The sequence below is a fragment of the Octopus bimaculoides genome, chromosome 9 (genome assembly GCF_046866305.1).
Source record: "Octopus bimaculoides isolate indiv1 chromosome 9, ASM4686630v1, whole genome shotgun sequence".
Taxonomy (NCBI): Eukaryota; Metazoa; Mollusca; class Cephalopoda; order Octopoda; family Octopodidae; genus Octopus; species Octopus bimaculoides.
This window is the reverse complement of record NC_142936.1, coordinates 52012819-52027662: the sequence shown is the minus strand read 5'-3', so window position 1 is coordinate 52027662 and position 14844 is coordinate 52012819.

Below are 14844 nucleotides of genomic sequence, written 5' to 3'. Positions count from 1 at the left end.
TTATTATTTGTATGTTTTATTTGATAGCCATTATAGTTATCCTTTCGTTTTGTTTTGTTTAATTATATATATTTTTTATTATTCCTTTTCTCTCTTGTTTCACATTCTTAGCAATTCATTTCTTGAATTTTTATAATACTGTCTTGATTTAATTTTATAAGAAATCCACGTCTAAATGTTACTTGGTCAACAAAATGTTCATGTCTCCTAGCCATGGTGCTCAGAATAAATACAATGCGCTTGTAGAGAGATTAATTAACCATTCTTGCAGACATGCCCTCGAAATATTCTAAATCTGATTTTAAATTTTAATAAAATAAAATGTCCATGTAACACATTTTTCTCAATATGGCTGCTAAAATTCATTTTATATTCATTTCTATTAATATTTAAAGTGAGATCGAAACTCTGCAATGTTTATGTTGAAAAATCAAAATTAAATCAATATTTGAATTTTGGCATTCAACCTTTGGTAATTAGCTCTTTCTTATGCAGACCTGTGTAATTTGCAGTGGTGAAAATTCTGACAACGCTGACATTTGTTTCTTAACAAATATCTAATCAAAAACAAAAACAAAAAAAAACAAACAAAAAAAAAACAAAGGAAAAAGAAACACTTAAGGGAAAATGTATTTCTATTTGTTTATATTTGATTTTAACGCTTTAAGATTTTGCTTGCTTTTATTTTACGGAGCTATCTTTATTTGAATAGATATGTAAATTTTGATATTTGGGGATAGTCGAGTAGTGAATTTCTACTCTGAACTATATTATTTTCTTTCATCTCTGAAGTAATGAAAATAATAACAATAATAATCTATTTCTACTTAATGGAGAAAGGAGGCGTTATTAATACAAGTTGGATGTTACAAACATCTCGTATTTCAGAAATGTGGATTACGTCTTGAAACACAAGCATCATTTCTACATATTTACAAAGCAAAGAAGCATGAGGGTCAAAAGTTCAAAGGCTGACAATAAGGAGTAATGCTTGACCTGTGAAATCTTGCTTGCAGTAATTTCAACTCTTCTCATAAAACAACAGCATTGTTATTTTTCTTTTATCTGGTAAACTGATATTACTTAAAAAGTAACTAATAGCGACATTTCTTAAAACTAGAAAAAAAATCTCATCGTGTTGTTATCAAACACCGTGCAGAAAAAGGGTTTAGCCCACATGGACATTGATGCTACATTAATGAATGACGCTCCACGGCTTTCTCAATAATGCAAAATTGGACAGCTGCATTTAGGTGGGGGAAGAGTGTCTGGAAGATGATCGAACTTCTGGACATCCTTTTACTGCCACCAGCGAGGTAAACATTGATCGTGTTCACCACAGGGAGATGGATGACAACCACTGTTCTATAGATAGAATAGCCAATGCTATTAGTATATCCCGTAAGAGTGTTATGAACATTCTCCATAATAAACTTGGCTTGACGAAGGCTTCCTCTACACGGTGTGTGCCACATCATGTGACATCTGACCAAAAGTGCACCAAGCTGATCACATGACTGGAAAATATTTCGACATCAGAGCGCACCAGGTTGATCACATCACTGGAAAATCTTACATTGTTTGCAGAAGCACAAGTTGGTTTCTTTGAACGTTTTCTAACCCTCAGTGTGAGTACCAGGCTCATCCCGTTGAGCAACAGACCAGGAGACCATAGGAAACATTCCTCCTCAATGAAGGTCGAGTTCTCCGTTTTGCGGGATGAAAAAGGCAATGTGTTTATTTACTATTTTCAAAAGGGTCTCACTATCAATGGAGAGTACCATGTACAAGAAGTATATCACAAAATCAGAACCCTTGCTAAAACGTTTGTAACAGATTAGACTGGGCTCAAGTCAATTAGTGTACCAGACCCTGATGTTAAACTGAATGAACCGCCAAGCCATTCAGCTCTCGTAAAGGATATCTAAAGCTTTTTCACCGATGGGATCCAGACACTGACGAAAGAAGTGTGTGGATCCCAAGATGAAATATGTTTAAAAATAAAATTCATTTGATCACATTCCATGAGAATATCATAGTCAGTGTGAGAGTTATGGATTAGAACGAAAAGAGCTAGAGCAAATATCATCAGAAGTGATGTTCAAAGTTCTTTTGGCACCATCAGTACGCTACTTTTCATCGTTACTGTTTCCTTGGTGTCGAAAGACTGAAAGTTCACTGCAGCAGAATCCGAAATTCCGGTACAGACAAACGAATACCGCGATGCATTCCGCCAGTTTACCACAAGTTGTTGTTATTAATCTTCCGTTCTCTTCAAGTATGCCAATGATCAAAGTGTTCCAGGTTTGGAAATCCAATCTTGTCTCCAGAATAAATAAAGAACCATGCTTTTATGAAAATTGACCGTTGGACAAGGGGTTTATTTCTACCAAGTACTTAAAATTACATGGAAGAGGAGGGAGGGGTGGATTGTTGTTGTTGTTGATGATGATGATGATGATGATGATGATGATGATGATGATGATGATGATGATGATGATGAAGAGAAGAAAGACGAAGAGACGGAGCCTGACAACGGTGATATCCATCACGAGGAAGTTGATAAGAAATCAATGATACCACAAGGGCAACGGTCATAATTATACAAATGGTGTATAACCCCAATATGTCGCACAAATTTATTATTATTATCGGTGAATATGTCGTTCTGCGAAGTGTGGGCTACTTCTAAATTGCACGTGCATTTAAATACAGTATATTCTTATATAGATTTCATCCAGAGCTTGTGGACAAGTTCTAGAAATGTGGGTGTTGCTATGTATGTATGTATGTATGTATGCGCAAATATATATGATATATACAGAAAAGGATAGATGGGTAGACAATTAGATGGACCGAAAGATAGACTGATAGACAGATAGATAGATAGATAGATAGATAGATAGATAGATAGATAGATAGATAGATAGATAGATAGTCTGATTGACTCATTGATTGAATGACTTATTGTTTGTGAGACAAACAGACATACATACAGAGAGAGACAGACATACAGACATACAGACCCACAAATGAAAATATGTAAATATATGCGAGCGCATGTGTTCGAATAAATGTATGTGTGTATGTATGTATAAATGTATGTAAATGTCTCGTAATATTTGTGTAATATTAATATGCATTCGGAAGACATCACCGAATCAATCTTCTCCCTAAGATGACTCGTTGTAAAAAAACATTCCTGCAGATGGAATGCATAGAAAATATTTCCCACATTATTAATTCAGCCGACTCCAATAATCTTTGTCTTTTAAGGAGAGGTTTTTCCAGATAACTCCGTAGTAGTATTCATGAAGAAAATGCATGAACTTGACTAATGCATAACGAGACCTTGCCATGAGACGTAATGATTTTTTACTTAGTTTTCCCAAGCAATTTTGTACTACTTCCACTGTGCGCCATTCATTGCAAACTCTATCGCCTATGACACATATTTAATGACTGAATTACTTTGGTAATGAGTTACCAGGAAATGCCTCAATCTTTCAAATATTGTCAAAAGTTGGCTCCCATTGTAATAATATTCAACGTCTGATTTCACAAGTTAATGAAATGTAAATATGTCATACAAACGTAGTTTACGAAACGTTTTAAGTATTTTAATATACCACTATTTTATTGTATACTAGCATTGACGATTTCTCATCCCCCAATGTGTCTGAAACTTATGTAAATAATCGATATACAAGTGTGATATTTATTGAAAAAAAATGTGCTTGTGTTTAGTATAGTAGATGAATAATCATCATATAGACCAGCTACATGTAATCTTCGAATCGTTTAACATAGGAGTTAGAGTACTGAATGATTAGAAATGCATGTTCAATAACATTAACTACTGTTGCATCAAAATGTGGTTTACTGTTATCTGTACTAAACTGTTGTTAAAGGGTAATATACTTCGGCTAAATTCCTAATGATACATTTATGATGCTATTAAAAATTTATGCTCAGACAGTAGCCACTGCTTCGTACTGTAACTATTAACTTTTCATTGCATCGCCAGTGAAGGAAGCTGAGTAATTTGCATATATATGAAATCTAATAAAACAAACCAAGACAAATACGATCTAGGGCTGTCACAATGCAAAGGGTCTAAATCACCCACTCTTCCAATAAGATAATCTTGTCCATCGGATGGGTTTTCAAACGCTTAAGCTACGAGATCTTTTATCACCGATAATCTGGTCTGACGCTCCAATCCATATCATATCAGGTTTGCCCAAAATACTATGTGGCTGAGGTCGGCCACCTGTCGGCGAAGCAAACGTCTTTATTGGACTCCCAAATATCTACATTCAAATATTTTAAAACATGATCTATAGTAGACGCGGGTAATCCTCAGTTAAAAATAGAAAAGGTAGTGAGCACGACTTAAAAGTAATTTCTACAGCTGGTCAAAAAAAGAAAAAAAACAAAGAAACGTGTAATTTTTTAATAGATGAGCAAATGATTGCAAATATATAAAATTCGATTTAAGCATAGCAATCAGGTGACATTTGGATATTAGGTTTTGGATTAAATTCAATATACAGGAAGAAAATACACCGACCCAGTAGGCTTCCGCGTATTTTCTGTCCACTAAATTTAGAAAGCGCGCTAGTGGATGTGAGACGAGAATAAACAAACCTGGAGCAAAGGGAAAATCAAGTGTGTACATAACAACACACATGCCTGCACCCAACGTGTGCGTAGAAATGGTATGATTATCGTTTACTGCAAGATTGTGGAACAATTTATGACAGAACGTTTATATATCTCCTTCAGTAGGTTTATGCATTAATGTTGTATAGTATCCACAAATGCACAAACGCATACACATATACGCAAAAACATACACAGATATACAGATATACATATATATATATATATATATATACACACACTCATACACACACACGCACACACACGCACACACACACACACACACTCACACACACACACATATATATATATATATATATATATATATATGTGTGTGTGTATGATTGACCGTTGACTGAACACTATTCAATTTTTTTTCTCCGTGTTTTTCTCCTTGTCTCCGTATTCTTTCTGTTGAAGAGCGTAGCTCGAAACGTCAAAGACTTTCCGTATTCCCGAGCGTCATACTAATATATACTTTTGTTATTTACACCACCTGTCCTCGTCTGTTGTTATTTTTTGTATATTCTCCCACATATATATATATATATATATATATATATATATATATATATATATATATATATATATATATATATATATATATATATATATACACATTCGTATCTTTGCACATATATGCGCATGTATATATTTGCGTAAATATATATTTACTCATATATACGTATATATTATACAGAATGAAACGCATGGGTATGCAAATACACACACAAAGACACACACATATATATATACCCACATACCCCCAACTATACCCCCACCCTCAGCCTAAATCACACCCCACTCGTGCTTTCACCACTCTCACGTCCCCCACCTCCCAACACCATCACACCGCACCACCCTACACCATACCCCACAATACATCACATCACAACACACCACTACGCACACACCAGCACTGACCAATTCCCATCCCACATTTTCACACCTACACATACACGCACACGTCAAGATCACCAGCCCTCTTTCACAGGCACATACGTACTCTCTTACACACGTGCACCTTCGTTTTGGGATCACTAATACTTTGTTATCTCCCCTTTCTTTTTAGCTCTCCTGTGTGGCTCTTCTGTCCGGCATTCGTCATGATAGATCGCTAACCACTATACACATTTTTTCTTTGCTTCTTTCTCTTCTTGTTTCTTTTTGTGTTCCCTTATGTGGAAGAGCGTAGGCTGGAAACGTTACAGACTTTTTCAATTCCCGAGTGTTATACTGATACATATGTTTGTTTTCTACACCACCTGTCTTCGACTTTTGTTTTATGTGACTTCTCCCTATATACATACATATGTATATATATATATATATATATATATATATATATATATATATATATATATATATATATATATATATATATATATATATATATATATATATACATACATATATACACCACTGTATGCATATTTGATTTCATATATATATATATATACATATATATATATACCATTGTATGCATATTTGATTTCATATATGTGTTTGTTATTCGTCTGTGCGTCTTTGTAGATAGCAGAGTAATTATGACAGTTTCTCTCATTTTGATGGATGGGTACTTGATTATGCAAGTACGAAACTTCTGACACTTCATTTCTACAAAAACTTAATAACTATTTTTAAATACACTTCTTGTAACACGGGTATTTGTCAAACCGTGAATAGATAAGAACTGTTTAACTCAAAGGCAAAATGACAGTTAAATAAATATTGTAGTTTTGAAGATGACAATTTCCTCCACATATCTGACGAAGTTAATGAATATTTACTTACTTTTGCCTTTCAGAAAATGTTCATCACGCAATCTTTTTTTTTGACGCGTTTTGTACAACAATATATGAAGAAGTGTCTTCCGTATCTGCCTTTCACACACTTCAAGAAATATTTGCAATGAAATTGTCATCTATAAATAAAAGAAAATTCACACAATAACAGGTCTGGAAAAGTAGTTTACTTCTTTTCCTTTTTAAATGGGGAATTATTTAATTTTCATTGTTCATTTGTGTCATATTTTTAATTAGATTTTCCTATAGTTTCGTTGCAACTTCAAAACCAAAATAACTACATTAATATTACAATACATCGAAAAGTTTTACTTCCACAACGATATGAACGTTGCCAAGCATCTTCGATCTGTTAAAATAGTGTAATAAATATTCTTTCCAAGGTCGCCGAATTTTACTGTGCAAAAAAGTTTATGGATTTCGTTTTATTTACATAGTATTAGTTTGTATGAGTCAAATACACAAGATTTTTCTATGGACACATATTATTAATTTGATAGGTAGAACGTCTTTGCCAACATAATACAATCACCGAAGCTTCTCTTTTGTAAGTTCAGAAGTTAGATATGTTTGTTATAAAGTGTTGATTTTCCCAGAAATTCCAACAATATAGCAGTTAGATCGAAAGTGTTAATTATTCAAAGGATAAAATGTGTCGATCTATCCGCTAATGGGGCACGAAATTGATACACAGTCTTCAATATTGTGCTGTGCCGTAGAAGGAGAGGAGGTTAATTTGAATACCTGCAATGGTATATACATACCCAATGAGTTCAGTTGTAGGTTCTGTGCTCAAATGCCGCCGAGGTCGATTTTATCTTTCATTCATTTAAGGTCGGTATAATAAGTACCGATCAAGTACTGGTGTCAATGAAATCGATTAGCTCCCTCCCGAGGATTGCTGTTCATTTGCCAAATCATTACTATTATTATCTATATATTGATACGCTAAGACTGAATACGTTACGCTGTTATGGATTTAGTTGAAGGGAGAGGCAAAAAGCAAGGAAAACAGAGGGGCATAAAGTGTTAAATACATTAGGTGAGAGGGAATTCATAGCCATTACGCTAAGACTGGATGTGTGACGTTGTCGCATAGATAGTTCAATTACGAGGCGAAGAGAAAGGGAGAGAGTGGGGTCGTTAGTTACTTGAAGAAAGAACAGAAATAGAAACATGGTGAGTGCTGAAACATGTGGTATAGTTGAAGGGACAGGCAGGCAAAGAGAGAGAGTGAATGAGTAAGTGTTGACTGAAAGGAAGGCCGAAGTGGAAAGTAGTAACAGGATTCTAAATGTTGTGTAGTGGAATATTGCGACACAGAATAAAAATGAAAGTTTAACTATTAACGATTTCAATGTTCAACCGTTTCTCTATCTTCAATCTCTCGATGTATCTATAGATATATTTATTGGAGGATAAAATGCAAAAAGACGAATGAATAGATATATCGACACATTGTTAAATGAAAATGCAATAAGCTTAGTAAGTAGCTGTGCGTGTTACTTGACCTTTATATGCATAGGTGCCCAAAATCTGAGCCTATGCTTGAACATGAGAATATGTTTTTCTCTTATTTCCAGGTGTGTGCCTTAAATGTTTATCCGTATAGTTAGAGTAGACGAAAACACACATCAACATGATAGAAGTACAATACGATATACATATATATATATTTGAAATATACACATTAATAGTTACTTCAGCCGAGAATAATATCAAAAGTCTCCTTATTTTGGTTGTTTGGTTAGTGAACATAAATCTAAATATTCATTTATCGGAATCTGCGAAGTACTCAAGCGTCGTATCCCTTGACGATGTATATTCAAATGCTTTGTGACGCAAATTTTATTGACTGTGTATACTATACGATATTTGGGTTGTCTAGTTCTATTTTATACTGGAAATAAAAGCCAACTTTAAATTTCAACTACATTTCGTCAATTCGGAGGAGACAAAATTTCTTTTCAGGGTAACTTTCTATACTGACAATTGGATTCGAACATTATATGGGTAATTAATCGCTGACAGCACTTATCTCCCTTTCCTGCAATTTAAGTAAAATTCATATTTGATGCTTGCCATAGATCTGGAGTTATTTTATTAACGGATAACGTTTATGATTTTTTTCCAGGCTTCTGTTCATTTAATGTAAAACAAAGAAATGTGTGTATTTCAATTGTTTGCATGCATATCGCAATTCTTTTAATATATATATTACGACTCCACTTTCTATTCCCCAAGAAACTCAAATCGCTGTGTAATGTTTAGAAAGTGCATTTATTTCAATTATTCGAGGTTTTATTTCGATTTCAAATAAGCGGAAACAAATGATTATCTTGAAATCCCATTACACAATATATTTGTTTGTATTTATTAGTAAATAAATAAACAGACATGTAAATAAAATGTAGTAAGTAAATACATGGTGTATGTATGTCTCTCTCTCTCTCTCTCTCTGTATATATATATATATATATATATATATATATATATATATATATATATATATATATATATATATATATATATATATATATATATATATATATATGAATTAAGATATAAACTCAAATTAGGCAATCATACTCATGCATTAGTAAATTCGACTTAAAATGTGTGTACACATATTAATAGATATCGACACGTGAATATCTTTTTTAAATATTTATAAAATATAAATATATAAATATATAATTATATCTGGTAATTAATCATATTAATTAATATCGATTAATTATCAGGAGGCCAGCACATCTAAAGTATCAAAGAGATTCAGAAATAGTATCTGCAATCTCAGGGGATTAAGGTACATTTAAAAAAAATAACGTTGACCACTAACGTGGACAATTAATGTGCTAGAAATAGATCACATCTTGTGTCTATTAAGACCTAAATTGTTCTCAACATGAAATATAGCAGCATACCAAAACGTGAGCGGGCAAGACATTTAAAATCACATAAAAAAGCATTCTTAAACAGGTACCGGTTTCGGATTTAACAATCTTACCGATTGTCCATTCCTCTTCAGCCTGATTTGTAATGTAACCGCAATCATCAGAATCGTATACAGAGTTGCCCGGGTGCGCGTGTATATGGTTCTGCTAATTACAGCTTAATGGTAAAATTCAGAAGTCTTCGTTTTGGCGCGCTAATTCCAGGAATATATCTGCAGAAAATATTTACTGCGTCGTATATATTCAGTATGAGAAAATGGGTAATGGGTAAAAATGTTTTGCCAGCTCACGTTTTGGTATGCTGCTATTTCATATATATATATATATAAATATATATATATATATATATATATATATATATATATATACGTATGCATACGCACACACGAAAATCATACACATATAGGCATAAATGTACGCACGTACACAACAGGGGCGTATGAAAATTGTTAGCCTAACCTTGAAAAGGGGTTGCTAGATAGCTGAAACAATTTTTTTGTGGTAAGTAGTCTTTTCGGAGTATTCTTGCTCATGTTCATGATTCTGATATTTTAATTTTTATTGTTGCAAATTTTTGAATAAATAAGTGTCGAGTTTACAAGGAAAAGGGAGAAAACTGAGTATCATGCTCTCATAAAGTAGCTTCATTTGAAACGCATGACTCCATCAGAAATCCATGAAGATATGCTGAGAAACTTAACAGACAATGCTCCTTCATATGCAACAGTCAAGCGCTGGTAAATGAATTCAAGCGTGGCAGCGAGAGTGTGGAAGATGATCCCAGACCAGGAAAACCTCCAACTGCAACCCTAACTTTGCTCTTGGTATGATAATGCAAGGTCGCCGAATATCATGTCGTCAGATAGCGGAGAGACTGGGCATCTCAACTGAAAGAGCAGACAACATTGTGACAAAAGTACTTGGGTTCTCAAAGGTTTCCGCAAGGTTGGTCCCTCGCCTTTTGACTCCTCAACAGAAACGCACCTGGTGCACTTTGTCCACGGGCAATCTGGAACTGTTTGAAGGCAGTGAAGAGAATTTTCTTGCTCGTTTCATTACTATGGACGAAAGTTGGGTTCATCACTACCAACCCGAAACCAAAGAACAATCAAAGCAGTGGAAATTTGTCGTCTTGTTTGTTGTTAACACAAGTTTCGACTGATATACCCTCCAGCCTTCATAGGTGTTTTGGGGAAATTTCGAACCTGGGTTCTCATTCCTAAGGTATTTTTCGATGTTATTATTCAGGTCACTGCCTGGAATCAAACTCGGAATCTTGGGGTTAGTAGCCCGAGCTCTTAACCACGACGTCATATGGCGTCGTGGTTTCCTGGTTCTAAATAGCAGTAGCATTCTTCCCTTTCATGGGACTGTCACATTAAGTTGACAACATGCCATCACTTTTTTCATTATAATTGAACATAAAAACAAACATTAATATCATATATATGTGTGTGTGTGTATGTGTGTGTGTGTGCGTGCGTGCGTGCGTGCGTGTGTATGTGTGTGTGTGTCTGAGAGCCCGCGCGCGTGTGTATGAGTGTCACTGTCTATTTAAATATATAGATGTATGCTTATATATAGATATCTGTCTATGTGTGCGTCTCTATTTATAAATATTTATGCATGTATTTTATATGGAATAAGATAGATTAAATCTTACAAGTTTTGACATCTACTTCACTCTTGCAATCATTATTTATTCTTAAAGAATTAAACAAATACATATGCCAGACATCAATTTCGAATTGTAGATAATCGTACTAAAATATATTAACATAAAAATCGTACTAAAAATATATTAACTACAAAGGTTGTCTTTCGTGATTGTTGATTCATTTTATATTTAATCTTGACAAAAGAGGTCTATTTTGTCTATTAAGATTCTTTTTCATAACTATTTGTCTTTAAACGTCTCTATTGCCTTTATTTATTTTAAGAAATAATACATTAGCTTTAGCGTATAGCATAAACAAATCAAGACTGAAAGACAATGCAAAACATAAAATTGCCTCTTAAAACTATTGTCATCGAAGTGGCAATCAGTATTAACAACTACGACAAAAATATTATGATGAAAATATCAACAACATTGTTGGCATAAATTCCTTCCAATCTCAATTTATATGATAAACATACTGTCTAAAGGGAAGTTTATGTTAATGTATTTTATATGAAATATAAGTTGTCTAGAAATTAAATTGCACGAGTAGACTAATACATATATTCATCATTACTTTTACACACACACACATGTATGTATATATATATATATATATATATATATATATATATATATATATATATATGTCATCTTCCGACACGGCCTCAGACTCAACACACAGGCTTATATCAAGTGTGTTGAGGAGGTAGTGCTGCCCTGGGTCAAGAATGAGGGTGGCTGCTGGCAGACCCTATGTTTGGAGACAGGATTCTGCACCATGCAGGAGATCCCACTCATGGTTGTCAGACATTTTCTCTGACCACAGCCCCCACTGATATCTGGCCACCTAACTCCCCAGATTTCAATCGTCTTGATTATTATGTGTGGGGCGCAATTGAGCAAGAAACCAACAAAACTCCTTGTAACACCAAAGATGAACTGAAAGGTAGGATTATGGCAGCATTCTCCAACTTCAACAGGGAGACTGTCTAGAAGAGTTGCAAGAGATTCTGAAGTGGTTTACAAGCCGTAGTTGCAGCGAATGGCGATTTTATTGAATAATTTTACTCTTTAGTATTTCAAGGTATTTTTCTGTAATGTTGGTAAATATATATGTTTAAACTGAGATGTCTGTTACTTTCATTTAATTTAGACGACAATATATTCACCGTACGCTGTATATTTTTGTTTATGTGTGTGCATGTGTGTATGTGTGTGTGTGTGTGTGTGTACGCGCGCGCTTGTGCGTGTGAGAGTGTATACACAGACATGTCAAAAATAAATAGACATGCTTATAGTCATTAAAATTTATTTAAATCTAATATTGTACTATCAAATTATTCAATAATTGTTATAATGTGAATATTTAATAGTTAGTAGACATGTCTTTTGCATTTTTCAATGCAGGGACCCCATTAGACATGTTACAAATCAAATCAGATGATGAATATTCTCTCAGAGAATTTCTTGCCAAGTTCCATGCAGTAATCTCAAATTATCTGGTTTTGATGATGCTTTCTTGCTATCTTCATGAAGTGTCCCGTCCACTATATCCAGTAGGTGTGCAATATGGTTCATACATGGTAACGGGCTTGGCCATTGAAGCTTTTCAATGCCATTCTCAAGCAACATATTCTGGGTCATTTTAGCCGTGTGACAAGGAGTCCTATCTTCCATAAATAGTCTTTCTTTAATCATTTCAGCGCTGGAGAAGATTGAAAGGAGTCCTTTTTGCAATATGGACATGCATTTATGAGAGATCACGTTCCCATCTTTTCGTCTGTCTTTACGTTCAGTGTTCAATTTCCGCCGTGGTCGACTTTGCCTTTCATCCATTCAGGGTCGATAAATAAGTACCAGTTGCCTACTGGGATCGATGCAATCGACTGGCCCACTCCCCCATAATTTCAGGACTTGTGCCTAGAGTAGAAAAGATTATGTTCCCCGCAAATTCCACCAGCTCTGAACAACCATTGCTCCAAAGCGCTCTCTAGACCATCACAGCATAGCTTCCGTGTTTCATGGTTGGCGGCGATCTTTTCACATCAAATTCTTGATGTCAGAGTCTCCAGACACACACTTGACCACTATCGGAAAATTCAGAAAATATGTACTCATCAGAGAATATGGCAGTGTCCCAAAATGTTAGTGGCCTCTCCAGGGCCTCACACGCTCAATCGTTTCTCCGCTGGATGTTGGCTGATCGAAAACATCATCCTTCTTGCTGCCCTGTCATAGTGACCGAGTTTATGGAGATACTTGGCATCTGTTCTGGGACTGACAACAACGTGGTCTGCTATGTCAGAGGCCTTGCAACGAGGATTATCCTCCGTACTCCCCTTAGCAAAAAGAAGAGTTCTGTCAGAGAAACTTGGTTGATCTGGGCAAGATGATGTGGACCCGTTACCCTCTCTGGTTAATTGCATAATTACTCCATTAACTATAGAAATTGGGATCGCAAGGTTTCTGTGATTTTATGCTGACTATCTCCACCAATTTAGACAGTTCAGAGGTTTATTTTGTACAGGGCATGATTAAACAGTCACATATAGAACCTGAAACAAAAATTTCAAGTAATAAACATATAAGCCTTTAAAAGTTAGAATAAACAGTAAACGATGTTTAATTCGGTGTCTATTTACTCCCATCATGTATGTGTGTGTGTATATATATATATGTATATATATATATATATATATATATATATATATATATATATATATATATATATATATATATATATATATATATAGATATAGGGACACAGACTTAAGATACACACGAAGACGCACACTCAAACAGACAAACGCACAAACATAGATAGATAGATAGACAGATAGACAGATAGATATGTAATAGATAGATAGATAGATAGATAGATAGATAGATAGATAGATAGATAGATAGATAGATAGATAGATTTGTCTGTTTTTTATGATATATTAAGAATACTTTATTTAATCGATGCTTTATCCGCTGAGAATATTTTTAGGAATGGTAATATTCTCCCTTGATATTTCCTTTAGTTATTTCTGCATGTTTAACCCATAAAATTAATAACGATAAGTAAATATTCATTTTGCGTTTCAATCTGTTGCTTAGGTTTTGTGTTCTTAGAACGCGCATACATTTCTCAATTTCTCTCAGGAAGTTGTGAATCTGTGTATTTCTTCCCTACAGATTAAAATAAGGTTTATGTGTTTTGAATAGCAAATCTGTATTATGAACTCACTCCCCTTTCCTGAGAGTTGTTCTGTGCATTGCGAGTCAGCAAGCGATACAAATAATAATATATTGACATTAATGGCAACACAGCTACAGATAATTTACATAAGACAATGAGGTATTCTTGTAAATTGAGCGCTACGACATTTAGATTAATTTTGATAAAGTATTTGGTAACGACAACAAACAATATCTAAACAATTATTCTTGGTTTATTGAAGCTAATGAACGATTAGGAGACAATCCCACATTTTTAATAATTTAAAATTACATAACAGTACAGTGGGGTTTGTGTCAGATCATCGAAAGTGCAGGGAAAATTCTTCCAGATACGTCTCAATCTTATTTGATATCCGCAGTGAAGTAATGTCTGAAATTTACTAATATAAGTGCTTTATTGGTCAGAATAATATACAAGGTTTTGTAATATAATGAGCGGGTATGTTCTTCATAGTAACGAGGTTTGGACTTCATATTTACGTTAATTCTACATGTTGGCGTCCTCACCAACGTACACATGTACCAAACC